This window comes from Moschus berezovskii, chromosome 15 (assembly GCF_049115385.1).
Source record: "Moschus berezovskii isolate FMDL1 chromosome 15, NW_MosBer_1.0, whole genome shotgun sequence".
Lineage (NCBI taxonomy): Eukaryota > Metazoa > Chordata > Mammalia > Artiodactyla > Moschidae > Moschus > Moschus berezovskii.
In genome coordinates, this window is record NC_142474.1 from 41,262,048 (window position 1) to 41,276,263 (window position 14,216).

The 14,216-nt window shown below is 39.1% G+C and overlaps 1 pseudogene; it reads right to left on the minus strand.

Annotated features, from left to right (window-relative positions):
* Positions 1 to 2,838: 2,838 nt before the first annotated feature.
* The window catches only part of LOC148775428 (aldo-keto reductase family 1 member C3-like), a 31,287-nt pseudogene continuing 19,909 nt past the window's right edge, over positions 2,839 to 14,216 (minus strand).

Here is a 14,216-nt window from a genome sequence, read left to right on the forward strand (position 1 = left end):
GAAACGGGTGAATTTAACCCAGATGACAGTTATATCAACTACTGTGGGGAAGCATCCCATAGAAGAAATGGAGTAACCATCATAGTCAACTAAAGAGTCCAAAATGCAGTACTTAGGTGCAATCTCAAAATGACAGAAGGTACTTGGTCCATTTCCAAGGTAAGCTATTCAATATCACAGTAATCTAAGTTTATGCCCCAACCACAAATGCAGAAGCTGAATTTGAACATTCTATGAGGACCTAAAAGACCTTCTACATCTAACACCAAAAAAAGATCTAACACACACAAAAAAAAAAAAAAAAACTAGACCAGAATGAACAAGTAGGAAGTCAAGAGATACCTGGAGTAACAGGCAAGTTTGGCTTTGGGGTACAGTTGAAGCAGGGCAAAGGATAACAGAGTATTACAAAGAGAACACTGTGATCTTAGCAAACACACTCTTCCAACAACCCAAGACCTGTTCTCTAGGAGTGGGATAAAGCAACAAAATGGATTTCCCCTACAAACTCCAGAAAAGACCACAAGCCTGCTGGCACTTTGATTTTAGACCTCAGAACTGTATTTTGAATTTCTGACCTCCAGATATGTAAACAAATACCTTGGTGATATTTCAAAGCACAAAGTTTTTGGTCATTTGTTATAACAGCAGCATTAACTAAGACAGATGTGGTTCAAGTCAGCCCCATCTCCATCTGCTGCATCATGAGTTTTACTCTCTACTGGAATGTTCCTCTGACCTCAGAAGCAGCTGGTCATCTCCCCAAACACAGGAACCTCATCTCTTGATTCCAGTTTCTTCCTTAGTGACTGACCGATTCTGTGGTGCTCATTACAGCAAAGTCTGAAAACTGTGTATACTCTGTTCCACATTGTCTCCTCACATCATTTCTTGAACCAACTTTACTCAGAGTTTGCCTTCACTACTCTATCAAAGCTGCACTTGATCCTGCCAAGGTTAACTGCCGAATCCAGTCTTCCATTTTCACGCTTTTCATACTTGACCATTGAAAGCACTGGACTCCTTTCTCTGGCCGGTTCCTTCAGTTTTTGTTTTTTTGTTTCTCTGTTTGTTGGTTTTTTTTTTCAAGCATTTTCTTAATGCTTATTTCTCATGAAGCTTGACTTCCCTGTCCACACCACTCACTGTATAATGTAAGATCTCTGACTGATTATTTTCATGGCTTTAAGAGACTACATCTGACAATTTCAGATATGAACATTTTGTCTAAACCTTTTCTCTAATTGACTTGCATGTCCAACTCTATGCATGCATCTTCACTTGGATACCTAAAGGCATTTGAAAGATACGTATCAAAGATTTCTTATCCATTTGTCTGCAGATAGACATCTAGGTTGCTTCAATTAGCCTCCAATTAGAATAAATAAATTTTTTTTAAAAAGAGTCTTCTCCAAAAGATACATATCTATAACTGAACTCATGATCTTCCAACAAAAATGAGATTCCCTGAATTGTCTCCATCTGAGAAAATGGCATCCGCATTTCCTGTCACTGAAACACAAACACTTGGAGTCAACTTTGATTCCCCTTTACCTTTCACCATATGTCCAACATGTTAGCAGTCTAGTTCATGCTGTCCCTAAAATAAGTTCCTATTCCAATACCTCTGGCCATCTTTACTGCTCCTTCTGTGGTTCCAGCCAACATCACCTCTCACCTAAATTCCTGTTAGTCCTTAAAAAGGGCTCTTTTTCCTCTTTTTCTTCTAGACATAACAACCAGAGTGACTTTTTTGAAAACACGTTAGCTCATGTAACTACTGTGCTCAGAACCAAAATATCATTCTCCACTTCTCTCAAAGTAAAGACCTCTCAAAAACCTACATGACACAGACCCATGGCCTCAGTGGTTCTCAGGCTTGTCTTCAACTCCTGTCTTCTTCCCTCACTAAACTCCACCCACATCAGCCAACTTACTGGCCCTCAAATGTTACATGAACACTCTTCCTTCCTGGACTTAACACTTTCTGTTGAAGAGAAATGCAAGGAGCCGCTGTCTCTATGTTTCAAGGCTTGTTTCTTGTACAGATGAAAAGTTGTGTGGGATGAAGGGTAGTTGGTGTCTCTGCCTAACAGATGGACAGAAATGTGAGAGATTGTGCAGGATTTTCTCAACAGGCACTTACCCATTTCTAACAGCTAAATTCTCCTGATGACATTCACTGTCCCATCCTCCACTACACTATAAACTCAAGGATTTCTCATTTAGTTAATATTTATTGATAAAACAATGTCTTACTAAAGAATGTTCAATAAAGTTTTGCTGAATGAAGGACTGAATGACAACCAGTGAATGAATGGCAGAATATATAAGTATTTATCAAAATGCTAAGCGTGGGCAGACAATTAAGAAATTAAATAAATGAATCAGATGTGCTACTTTACAGAGAGCAAAATATTATACTGGATTTTTTATATCATATATTAGCTTACCAAGATGATTATGCTAAGTTGAAAAGTATACAACCTGTAGATTGAAGATTATTTGTCTTTGTAAATAATCAAGCACACAGATTTGTATAGGATTCTATAAGGAAAACGTACCAAAGTATTATATAATGGTGAATTACAGCTTATCTTTATTTTCTATTATTTCTCTTTTACTTGCCAAATTTCCTGTAATTTCTTTTAATTATCAGAAAAAAAGAGCATTCTTACTTTGAAGTTTTAATTGTTTCATAAACTGCTTATTTTTTCACAAGAAAAGGCATTTTTGAAAGTTCAGACACTTCATTCAAGCACCTTCACCACTTACAAAAATCCTCTTCACAGCCCCAGAAGCAAGAAATTCTTGAAGAACCACAGTGAGACCCGAGAATCAATATTCTTCAAGAAATGGATATTCAGGGTGACTGACACCACTGAAAGAGAAAGAGGATTCATTTATTAATTCTGTCGTGCTGTCACAGAGAGCATTACTCTGTGAGTGCGGTCAGGATGGGCTAAAATTCAAAATCTATAAACACATCCCTCCTTCTCCCCCAACAACACACATCAGGTGTCTGCTCCATGTGCACATGGCACCTGCATGTCCAGTCCCAACATTCATGTGTAGTTGTCACTCCACAGTGACAAGTACTTTGACTCAGGTTACAATTGTAAGAGGGCGCAAGACCAGGGGCTAACTCGAGATCATTTAAGCCCCTTTGTGGAACTTCTGTCCCTAAACGATGAGAAGGATCATAGTGAACAAATTAACTGCCCTTTTTTCTCACATCCATGGATAAGCAGATACCGAGCACCCCCAAAAATACAGACTGTCTCCATTAAGGAAATTCTAATCTATTGAAGAGATACCACAGTCACCTGAATAATCATCCAGCACAAAGTGGCATTGATATTTTCTTAATTTATGATGCATTAAAACATTGGTTACTCAGTAATGAGTATAACTATTGTTTTCTTTTTCTCCATATTTCTACTTTTCTTTCTAAACTTGTCCCTTTCAATTCAATTCATTAAAGAGTGCATTCTGAGCAATTCCAAGTGCCAGGACCTGGGCTGTTGACCTGAGCCCACAAAGGGGAATAAGTCTAGGCATTCACAGCCTAATGAAGGAGAAGATAGAATTGTACTTAAAAGTCTTTAAGGACAGAAAAGTAAGTTTCCACCTTTTTTTCGATTATCATGTATTTTATCAGAATTGTGATATCGTTTTACAAACACTAGGGAGAGTTTTGAGATAGTTCCCTTCAAACAAAATCTTCGCTGTATCAATAATTTGCATTCCCTCCTCTCTAAACTCCCTTCCAGATTTCTCTTCTGTCTCTTCAATCCTGACATTCTCCTGCCGTAATGAGGCAGCTGGAATTCTTTGTTAGTGACTAAGTCAAAGGCAAGCAGGTAGGGGCTCCCCAGGGGTTGGACTTCTGCTGGACAAAGGCTAAACTGCAGTGAGTCTTGACTCAAGAAACCAGAGAGACCCAGATGATCTTACCTGAGTGTGTCCTCTTAAGGACACAGCAGTCTCTCACTGGAGGGTCATTTAAGCTCATGACCTACTGGTAATTCAGTACTTTGTGAGATAACAAAGATGAGGACATGGGAATTGTAATAGGGAAAAAAGATCAAGGAAGAGATTAATTTGAAAGAAATGGATTGTGTCTTGGAGAAGAAATGCCCATAAGGGAGAAAATCCACCAGACCCTTAGGAGATGGGATGGAAGTACGCCCGTGTGACTTCTCAAAACTGTTGCAGGTTGGCCTTCGTGGGACCTTCTTCCACAAAAAAGTATCAGCAAGATGTTTTATCATTGTGTTAGGAAGAACATGAATGGCGGCTTCCCAGGTGGTCAGTGATAAAGGATCCACCTGCCAAGTAGCAGACATGGGTTCAGTGATTGGCGAGATAACTTGGAGAAGAAAATGGCAACCCACTCCAGTATTCCTGCCTGGGAATCCCATGGACCTGTAGGCTACAGCCTGTGGGTCCCAAGAGTTGGACACAACTAAGCAAGTAAACAACAACAAAACATGAATGTAATCCAGAAAGGATTCATTATTATACAGTTTTGATTAATATAACCATTTTATCCTGATGTAAAAAGAATTAAACATGTGCACAGGTCCCTGTAAGAAGAGTGGGCTGCTGGCGCTGTGCCCTCTGTGTTTACTGGGTCCCTCGGCCCTAGGAGGAGGTGCACCAGGCACAGGGATTAGGGACACAAAATCACCAGGATGTCAACTCTGAGGACTTTACTGATGGGCTGTCCTCGGTCCCAATCATTTCTGTTGGTCAGAGACAGAGCCCAGGAGGAAACCTCTGGTTTGAGGTCTGCAGGAAGACTCTGGTTGGCTCCTATGCTGGAATCAGGACCGTCTTCCTAGAATCAAGTTTTTAAAAAGCTTAGTTGCCCTACTGATCTGCCTGCTACAGGAAAATAAACCATGTGTGTGAAACACCTGCAATTTCTACGGTAGAAATTCATAATATCTTATATTTCTATTGATGCCATCGATTGCTTTCATGTCTTCTGGAGTCAGTTCAAAGTCGAACACCTGGAAGGAAAGAAGAATCACATTACCTCTCCCCCAAGAAGACAGCCTCCCCCTGGGGACTGGAGGACTTTCCAGCTGGATGGAGACAAGAAGAGGGGACAGGGAAGCAGTGTCTGTCTTCAGCTTCCATGTGAACAAGCCTGGAACCCTCGGCTGAGTTCTCACCTCTCCTCACTACACCTCCTTCTCTGGACACCTCACAAACATTACAGTGCATCAGTCCCTTATCTTTCTAAGTGAATCACTTCAGACAGAAAACAAATGTACTAAAATACCCTTTTGTCTTTGGAAACTCCTGCCTCGATACCTGCACCTGAACAAACATTAGAGTGCTTCAAGCTGCCCAACACGCCCTAAGTATGACAGCACTGCACTGAAGCCGTGTGGGGAGGAGTCTTCCTCGCGAAAGCCTATCCAAGAATCAGATATCAAACTTACCCTTTATCTATGAATAAATCTAAAAGAAACTTAATGTAAATGCCTTTGTAGATAAAGTTATGAAAAGTCTAAACATTAAAGAACATCTAAAATATTAAAAATTCACATCGTAATCATGAAGTGGATAGCTCAATTTTATAAAGAAATTTGTTTTCTCTGAAGTAATCTAGTGTTTCAATGCAACATGAATCAAAGACTGACATACATATTCTCTTGTAGAAGTCAGTAAAGCGATACCAAATTTTAAATAAAAGAACTAATAAAAAGTAGCCAAGACATTCTTCAGTTCAGTTCAGTTCGGTCGCTCAGTCGTGTCCGACTCTTTGCGAACCCATGAACTGCAGCACACCAGGCCTCCCTGTCTATCACCAACTCCAAGAGTCCACCCAAACCCATGTCCACTGAGTCAGTGATGCCATCCAACCGTCTCATCCTCTGTCGTCCCCTTATCCTCCTGTCCTCAATCTGTCCCAGCATCAGGGTCTTTTCAAATGAGTCAACTCCGCATCAGGTGGCCAAAGAATTGGAGTTTCAGCTTCAGCATCAGTCCTTCCAATGAATATTCAGGATTGATTTCCTTTAGGATGGACTGGCTGAAGAATTTACCATTCTGAAAATAAGACTTCTTTTACAATTTAATAACACAGTACAGAAAACCGAATAGTTAAACAGAAGAAAGAGGTGAGAAATGTACTTAAAGGCTCTCTATGTATGACAGAGTTGAAAATGAAAATCGTGGAAAATATGGACACGTTGTTTTTATTCAGTTGCTAAGTCATATCCAATTCTTTGTGACACACTGGACTGTGGCAAGGAAGGCTCCCCTGTTCATCACCAACTCACAGACTTTGCTCAAACTTATGTCCATCGAGTTGGTGATGCCATCTCACCACCTCATCCTCTGTCTCCCCCTTCTCCTCTTGGCCTCAGTCTTTTCCAGCACCAGGGTCTTTTCCAATGAGTCAATCTTCTCATCAGGTGGCCAAAGTATTAGAGCTTCAGTTTCAACATCAGTCCTTCCAATGAATATTCAAGGTTGATTTCCTTTAAGATAGACTGATTTGGTATCCTTGCTGTGTTAGATTTCCATTTAAAAAACAAACATATATGTCACCATTTTCATATTATATTATATTAAAAAACCAATTCTAGGTGTTTCGCAGGGCCAAATTTGATGGAAACACAGAAGCAATTGTTTAGGGGACCATACACTTGACCTTGACTTAGATGAACCTGTAACATTGGGCAGTGAACTTTGCCAGAATTGATGAGTCAGTTCTGAGTCTAGAAATGAAGAGTATTTTTTTTCCATTCACTGACTATGGATCATAGTACTGTGCTTAGGTGATAACCAGGTTAGTTGACCACAGCTAGCCAAATATTTATCTAAAACTACATGAAGAAGCATGCAGGCTCCTCTGACACAAGTCATATCCTCCTGCTAAGGAGACGGCTGAGCTGCTCTGCACTGAGCTGCAAATGCATGAACAAGACCAACTAAGAGGACAGCAGCTGAGCTGAGTTCAGGCTGATCGTCAAAACACAAAATCAAGAGACACAGAAATGACCTCTGTATTAAATCCTGAAAGTGGGGAGAGTTTTCCTGTATAGCTGTGACTGAGGGTACAATAATGGTCTCCTACAAATAAATCTAAGAGAAACAACCTAGCTAAAGTGGACAAAGTCTTGAAAAGGAGCTTCACAAAGAGATACTCAAGAGTAAATGTATAAAGATGAAACCCTATAATACTCAGGGAAATGCAAAATAAAACCATGATGGTTTGGGGGTTAAAGATTGCTGCTATAATTTTTGTGCCCCCAAACTTCCAAATAGGACAAGGAGTACGTCAAGGTTGTATATTGTCACCCTGCTTATTTAACTTATATGCAGAGTACATCATGGGAAATGCTGGGCTGGAGGAAGCACAAGCTGGAATCAAGATTGCCGGGAGAAATATCAATAACCTCAGATATGCAGCAGACACCACCCTTATGGCAGAAAGTGAAAAAGATCTAAAGGGCCTCTTGGTGAAAGAAGAGAGTGAAAAAGTTGACTTAAAACTCAACATTCAGAAAACTAAGATTATGTCATCTGGTCCGAACACTTCATGGGAAATAGATGGGGAAACAGTGGAAACAGTGTCAGACTTTATTTGGGGGAGCTCCAAAATCACTGCAGATGGTGATTGCAGCCATGAAATTAAAAGACGCTTACTCCTTGGAAGGAAAGTTATGACCAACCTAGACAGCATATTAAAAAACAGAGACATTACTTTGTCAACAAAGCTCTGTCTAGTCAAGGCTAAAGTTTTTTCAGTAGTCATGTATTGATATGAGAGTTGGACTGTGAAGAAAGCTGAGCGCCGAAGAATTGGAACTGTGGTGTTGGAGAGGACTCTTGAGAGTCCCTTTGAATGCAAGGAGATCCAACCAGTCCATCCTAAAGGAGATCAGTCCTGCATGTTCTCTGGAAGGTTGAAGCTGAAACTCCAATACTTTGGCCACCTAATGCGAACAGCTGACTCACTGGAAAAGACTGTGATGCTGGGAAAGATTGAGTTCAGGAGGAGAAGGGGACAACAGAGGATGAGATGGATGGATGGCATCACCAACTCAATGGACATGAGTTTGGGTAACTCTGCGAGTTGGTGATGGACAGGGAGGCATGGTGTGCTGTCATTCATGGGGTCACAAAGAGTCTGACACGACTAAGCAACTGAACTGAACTGAACTGAAATTTTCATGTTGATGATGTTAGAAATGGAGCCTTTGTAGGTCATGATAGTAGAGCTATCACGAATGAGATTTTTTTTTAATTTTTATTGGAGGCTAATTATTTTACAATATTATATTGGTTGGTTTTGCCATACATTGAGATGAATCCACCTCCGGTGTACATGAGTTCCCCTTCCTGAACCCACCTCCCTCCTTCCCTTATCCTCCCTCTGGGTCATCCCCGTGCACCAGCCCCGAGCATCCTGTATCATGCGTCGAACCTGGACTGCTGATTCGTTTCACATATGACAATATACATGTTTCAATGTCATTCTCCCAAATCATCGCACCCTCGCCCTCTCCCACAGAGTCCCAAAGACTGTTCTATACACCTGTGTCTCTTTTGCTGGCTCATATATACAGGGTTACCATTTCCATCTTTCTAATTCCATATATATGCAATAGTATACTGTATTGGTGTTTTCCTTTCTGGCTTACTTCACTCTGTATAGTAGGCTCCAGTTTCATCCACCTCATTAGAAGTGATTCAAATGCATTCTTTTTAATGGCTGAGTAATACTCCATTGTGTATATGTACCACAACTTTCTTATCCATTCATCTGCAGATGGACATCTAGGTTGCTTCCATGTCCTGGTTATTATAAACAGTGCTGCAATGAACATTCTTTCAATTCTGGTTTCCTCGGTGTGTATGCCCAGGAGTGCAATTGATGGATCATATGGCAGTTCTATTTCCAGTATTTTAAGGAATCTCCACACTGTTCTCCATAGTGGGTGTACTAGTTTGCATTCCCACCAACAGTGTAAGAGGGTTCCCTTCTCTCCACACCCTCTCCAGCATTTATTGCATGTATACTTTTGGACAGCAGCCATTCTAGCTGGTGTGAAATGGTATCTCATTATGGTTTTGATTTGCATTTCTCTGATTATGAGGGATGTTGAGCATTTTTTCATGTGTTTGTTAGCCATCTGTATGTCTTCTTTGGAGAAATGTCTGTTTAGTTCTTTGGCCCATATTTCAATTGGGCTGTTTATTTTTCTGGAGTTGAGCTGAAGGAGCTGCTCGTATATTTTGGAGATTATTTCTTTGTCAGTTGTTTCATTTGCTATTATTTTCTCCCATTCTGAAGGCTGTCTTTTCACCTTGCTTATCGTTTCCTTTGCTGTGCAGAAGCTTTTAATTTTAATTAGGTCGCATTTGTTTATTTTTGCTTTTATTTACAATATTCTGGGAGATGGGTCATGGAGGATCCTGCTGTGACTTATGTCGGAGAGTGTTTTGCCTATGTTCTCCTCTAGGAGTTTTATAGTTTCTGGTCTTACATTTAGATCTTTAATCCATTTTGAGTTTATTTTTGTGTATGGTGTTAGGGAGTGTTCTAGTTGCATTCTTTTACAAGTGGTTGACCAGTTTTCCCAGCACCACTTGTTAAAGAGACTGTCTTTTCTCCATTGTATGTTCTTGCCTCCTTTGTCAAAGATAAGGTGTCCACAGGTGCGTGGATTTATCTCTGGGCTTTCTATTTTGTTCCATTGATCTATATTTCTGTCTTTATGCCAGCACCATACTGTCTTGATGACTGTGGCTTTGTAGTAGAGCCTGAAGTCTGGCAGGTTGATTTCCCCAGTTCCACTCTTCCTCCTCAAGATTGCTTTGGCTATTCGAGGTTTTTTTGAATTTCCATACAAATTGTGAGATTATTTGTTCTAGCTCTGTGAAAAATATCGTTGGTAGCTTGATAGGGATTGCATTGAATGTATAAATTACTTTGGGTAGTATACTCATTTTCACAATATTTATTCTTCAAATCCACAAACATGGTATATTTCTCCATCTATTAGTGTCCTCTTTGATTACTTTCACCAGTGTTTTATAGTTTTCTATGTACAGGTCTTTTGTTTCTTTAGGTAGATATACTCTTAAGTATTTTATTCTTTTCATTGCAACAGTGAATGGAATAGTTTCCTTACTTTCTCTTTCTATTTTCTCATTATTAGTGTATAGGAATGCAAGGGATTCTGTGTGTTGATTTTGTATCCTGCAACTTTACTGTATTCATTGATTAGCTCTAGTAGTTTTCTGGTAAAGTCTTTAAGGTTTTCTGTGTAGAGAATCATGTCATCAGTGAACAGTGAAAGTTTTACTTCTTCTTTTCCAATTTGGATTCCTTTTATGTCTTTTACTGCTCTGATTGCTGTGGCCAAAACTTCCAGAACTATGTTGAATAGTAGTGGTGAGAGTGGGCACCCTTGTCTTGTTCCTGACTTTAGGGGAAATGATTTCAGTTTTTCACCATTGAGGATAATGTTTGCTGTGGGTATGTCATATATAGCTTTTAATATGTTGAGGTATGTTCCTTCTATTCCCACCTTCTGGAGGGTTTTTATCATAAATGGGTGTTGAATTTTGTCGAAGGCTTTCTCTGTATCTATTGAGATAATCATATGATTTTTATTTTTCAATTTGTTAATGTGGTGTACTACATTGATTGATTTGTGGATATTGAAGAATCGTTGCATTCCTGGGATAAAGCCCACTTGGTCATGATGTATGATCTTCTTAATATGTTGTTGGATTCTGATTGCTGGAATTTTGTTAAGGATTTTTGCATCTATGTTCATCAGTGATATTGGCCTGTACACCTATTCTACTCAAACTCTTCCAGAAAATTGCAGAGGAAGGGAAACTTCCAAACTCATTCTATGAGGCCACCATCACCCTAATCCCAAAACCTTGTAAAGATCCCACGAATGAGATTTTAAAACAGCATATTCATATAAGAGACTTGGGAGAGCTCTGTTGCCCCCTCCATGATATTAAGATGGAAAGAGAAGCCTGTGACCTGGAAGAGGGCCCTCACCTGACCACACAGGAACCCTGACTCAGATCTCCAGCTTCAAAACTGTGAGAAATAAATTTCAATTTTTCTCAGCCACTCAATCTGTGATATTTTGATAGAGCAGTTCAAACGGTCTTAAAAAATCACATAATGCCGTTTCATCAACTGAGAATAAACAAAATAAGATGTCATTTGCACAAGATGACAGAATAAATGGCTGACATAACTCTGAAACTAAAATCTCTGTTTTCTGTCCAACCTGAACCCTCTCCAGCCATGCCGCCTCTCCTGTTGCAACATCAGGAGGAGAAAATCACCTGGAACACACACAACACATTCATGCACGGAGAAGAACAGGTAACTTGTCTTGACTCAAGGAAAGTCTTGAGAGACAGACAAAGAATGATCCTCGTGAAGGATATTCCTTAGGAACCTTCTGCCCACAGACCCACTCATCACCTGTATGTTCTCTTTGATCCGCTTCTTGTTGTAATGCTTGGCCAGAACCACAACCCCACGTTGCATCTGGTAGCAAAGGGCAACCAGAGCTGGGGTTTGCTTGTGCTTATTGGCAATGGCACAAAGAACTGGGTCCTCCAAGAGAATGGACAGGTTCAGGCTCACCCTGGAAGGAAATTCAGAAATGCTGAGGAGCTGAGACTAAGTACTCAGTTCGTGAGTAGTTTTACCAGACAGACCAAGTATGTCAACTCTACACCAGTGCTTCTCAAAGCGTGGTACATGTACTAAGAGCATTAGCATTACTGGGAATCTTGTTAGAAATACAAATTCTGTGTATTCTCCCAATCTCTGTTAGAAATACAAATTCTATGTATTCTCCCAATCTGTGTTTACAAAGTTCTCCCAGTCATTTGGATGCATATTTGAGTGAGACCAGAACTACCAAATTCGTGGATATTTTTTCCCTTTTTTAATTCTCATTTGTTGTTTTTTTTCCATTCATAGCTGTAAAGTTTGTACAATGGCACAAAAAGAAATAGTGATGCAAAAAGGCTGGGAAATGTTTTTTTTTTTTAATCGTCACTTTTCACAGGTATTTATACAAGTGAATAGTCCAAAATATAGAACTATTCATTCCATTATTTTTATAGATACAATTTTCTATAGATTTTTTTATTTATTTATTTTAATTGGAGGCTAATTACTTTACATTATCATAAGATGTTTACAAAAATGATTCATATTTAAATTTGTTATCATGATAGACCTGGAAGTTACATATTATTATCCCAATTTTAGATAAAAGATATGTGAGGTTTAGACATGTATTTTTAGAAAAATGTTCACTGTTTAATAAATAAGTAAATCATGGTATAAGCTTATGTCTCTGGTCTCAACTGGGGGATTATATATAGATTTTAATGCAGACATTTGTTACTGATGGGTCAACAATCTAATACAATGTAGAAAAATTGGCTGGGTGATGGGAAGATAAAAGAGAAGGATTCATTCCATCCCTCCCTGCTTATCCCCTGTGCCAATGAGTTATCTGAGTAATATATGATTTAAAATATTTTATCAAAAATTGAATTTTAAATAAACTTCTTGTTGTCTTCATTAGGGTTCAATACCGTTCTTTTAGTCATTGGGATCCCAGAGCAGCATAGGCAACAAGAACAATATCATGTGACTTGCAAAAATCCAACAGTTTGCTCTGATTGAGATAACGGTGACATTCCACCTGTAGAATGTCAACAGAGAAGAGTGTCAGATTACATGGAAAGGTATTATTAATGTGACAGAAAAAGATGTAAGCTGGAAATATCAACACCAAGAGAGAAATAGAGAAAAGTAAGACTTCCCTTTCTTTATGCTTCACTCAAAGTAGGGGAACTTGTGAGTTTACTTGGTCATTCAGTTGAAGTGCAAACACAGACATATATATATATATATTTCTCCAAGTCTAGTGATACAAACTTTTTTAGGTGTAGGAGAAAATAATTTTTTGTTTTCCTTGGAGGAAATATCCTAGCATTTTTCACTGCAGCTGATGGATTAACTAAATGACCTTTTACTTCCTGATAATTTAATTTACCTTCTACATGAATATTTATATCATCAGGCTTGGATGCCTGTACTTCTTAAACTATAGGACATATAAATATGAAATCATCAATGTAGTTGGTTAAAAAAAAAAAAAGTGCTTTGTAGATCCTTTAGTCTGAATATGAACTGATGTGTTAAAGAGGTATACTGCTCTTCTTGCCAGGTAAAAGTAAACATCTATTTACAGAAACAGGAACTAGTTCTCCAGATAACTATGTTGCAGAGTATGTAAAAAATCTCTATATTAAACTGCTCCAGTAAGAGGACCTTATATGGAACAACATATGTAATTGGAGACACTAATTCATTAAATTTAAATTCTTCTCCCTCCCCCGCCCCAAGAACTACCTGTCTTTTACGAATACAGTCAAGGAAGTTAAATGAAAGTAAAGATGAACACCCCTGTATATCTTATTTGTTTGATAGTGATACCAGTCAATACAGTCTTTCAGGATCATGATAATTTGTTAATTTGATTTGCTATTTAGAGACAGTCATAAGTGTCAATTTCATCAATCCTGGGTGTTCATTGGAAGGACTGATGCTAAAGCTGAAACTACAATACTTTGGCCACCTCATGCAACAAGTTGACTCACTGGAAGAGACTCTGATGCTGGGAGGGATTGGGGGAGGGAGGAGAAGGGGACGACAGAGAATGAGATGGCTGGATGGCATCACCGATTCGATGGACATGAGTCTGAGTGAACTCCGGGAGTTGGTGATGGACAGGGAGGCCTGGCATGCTGTGATTCATGGGGTTGCAAAGAGTCAGACACGACTGAGTGACTGAAGTGAACTGTGTTTATACAGTTAACTTTATGATAGACATGGATAGGAAAACCAGTCTAAGACTGAATAATCAAAAGGTGGGTTCTACATTTGAGTAAATGTTTCTGAGTAAATATTTCATGGAATGTTAGTATCACCATGAGCCTTTAAATTAACCTTCTAACCTGGATATTGTCACCTTACTTATTTAACTTATATGCAGAGTACATCATGAGGAACGCTGGGCTGGAAGAAGCACAAGCTGGAATCAAGATTTCTGGGAGAAATATCAATAATCTCAGATATGCAGATGACACTACCCTTATGGCAGAAAGTGAAGAGGAACTCA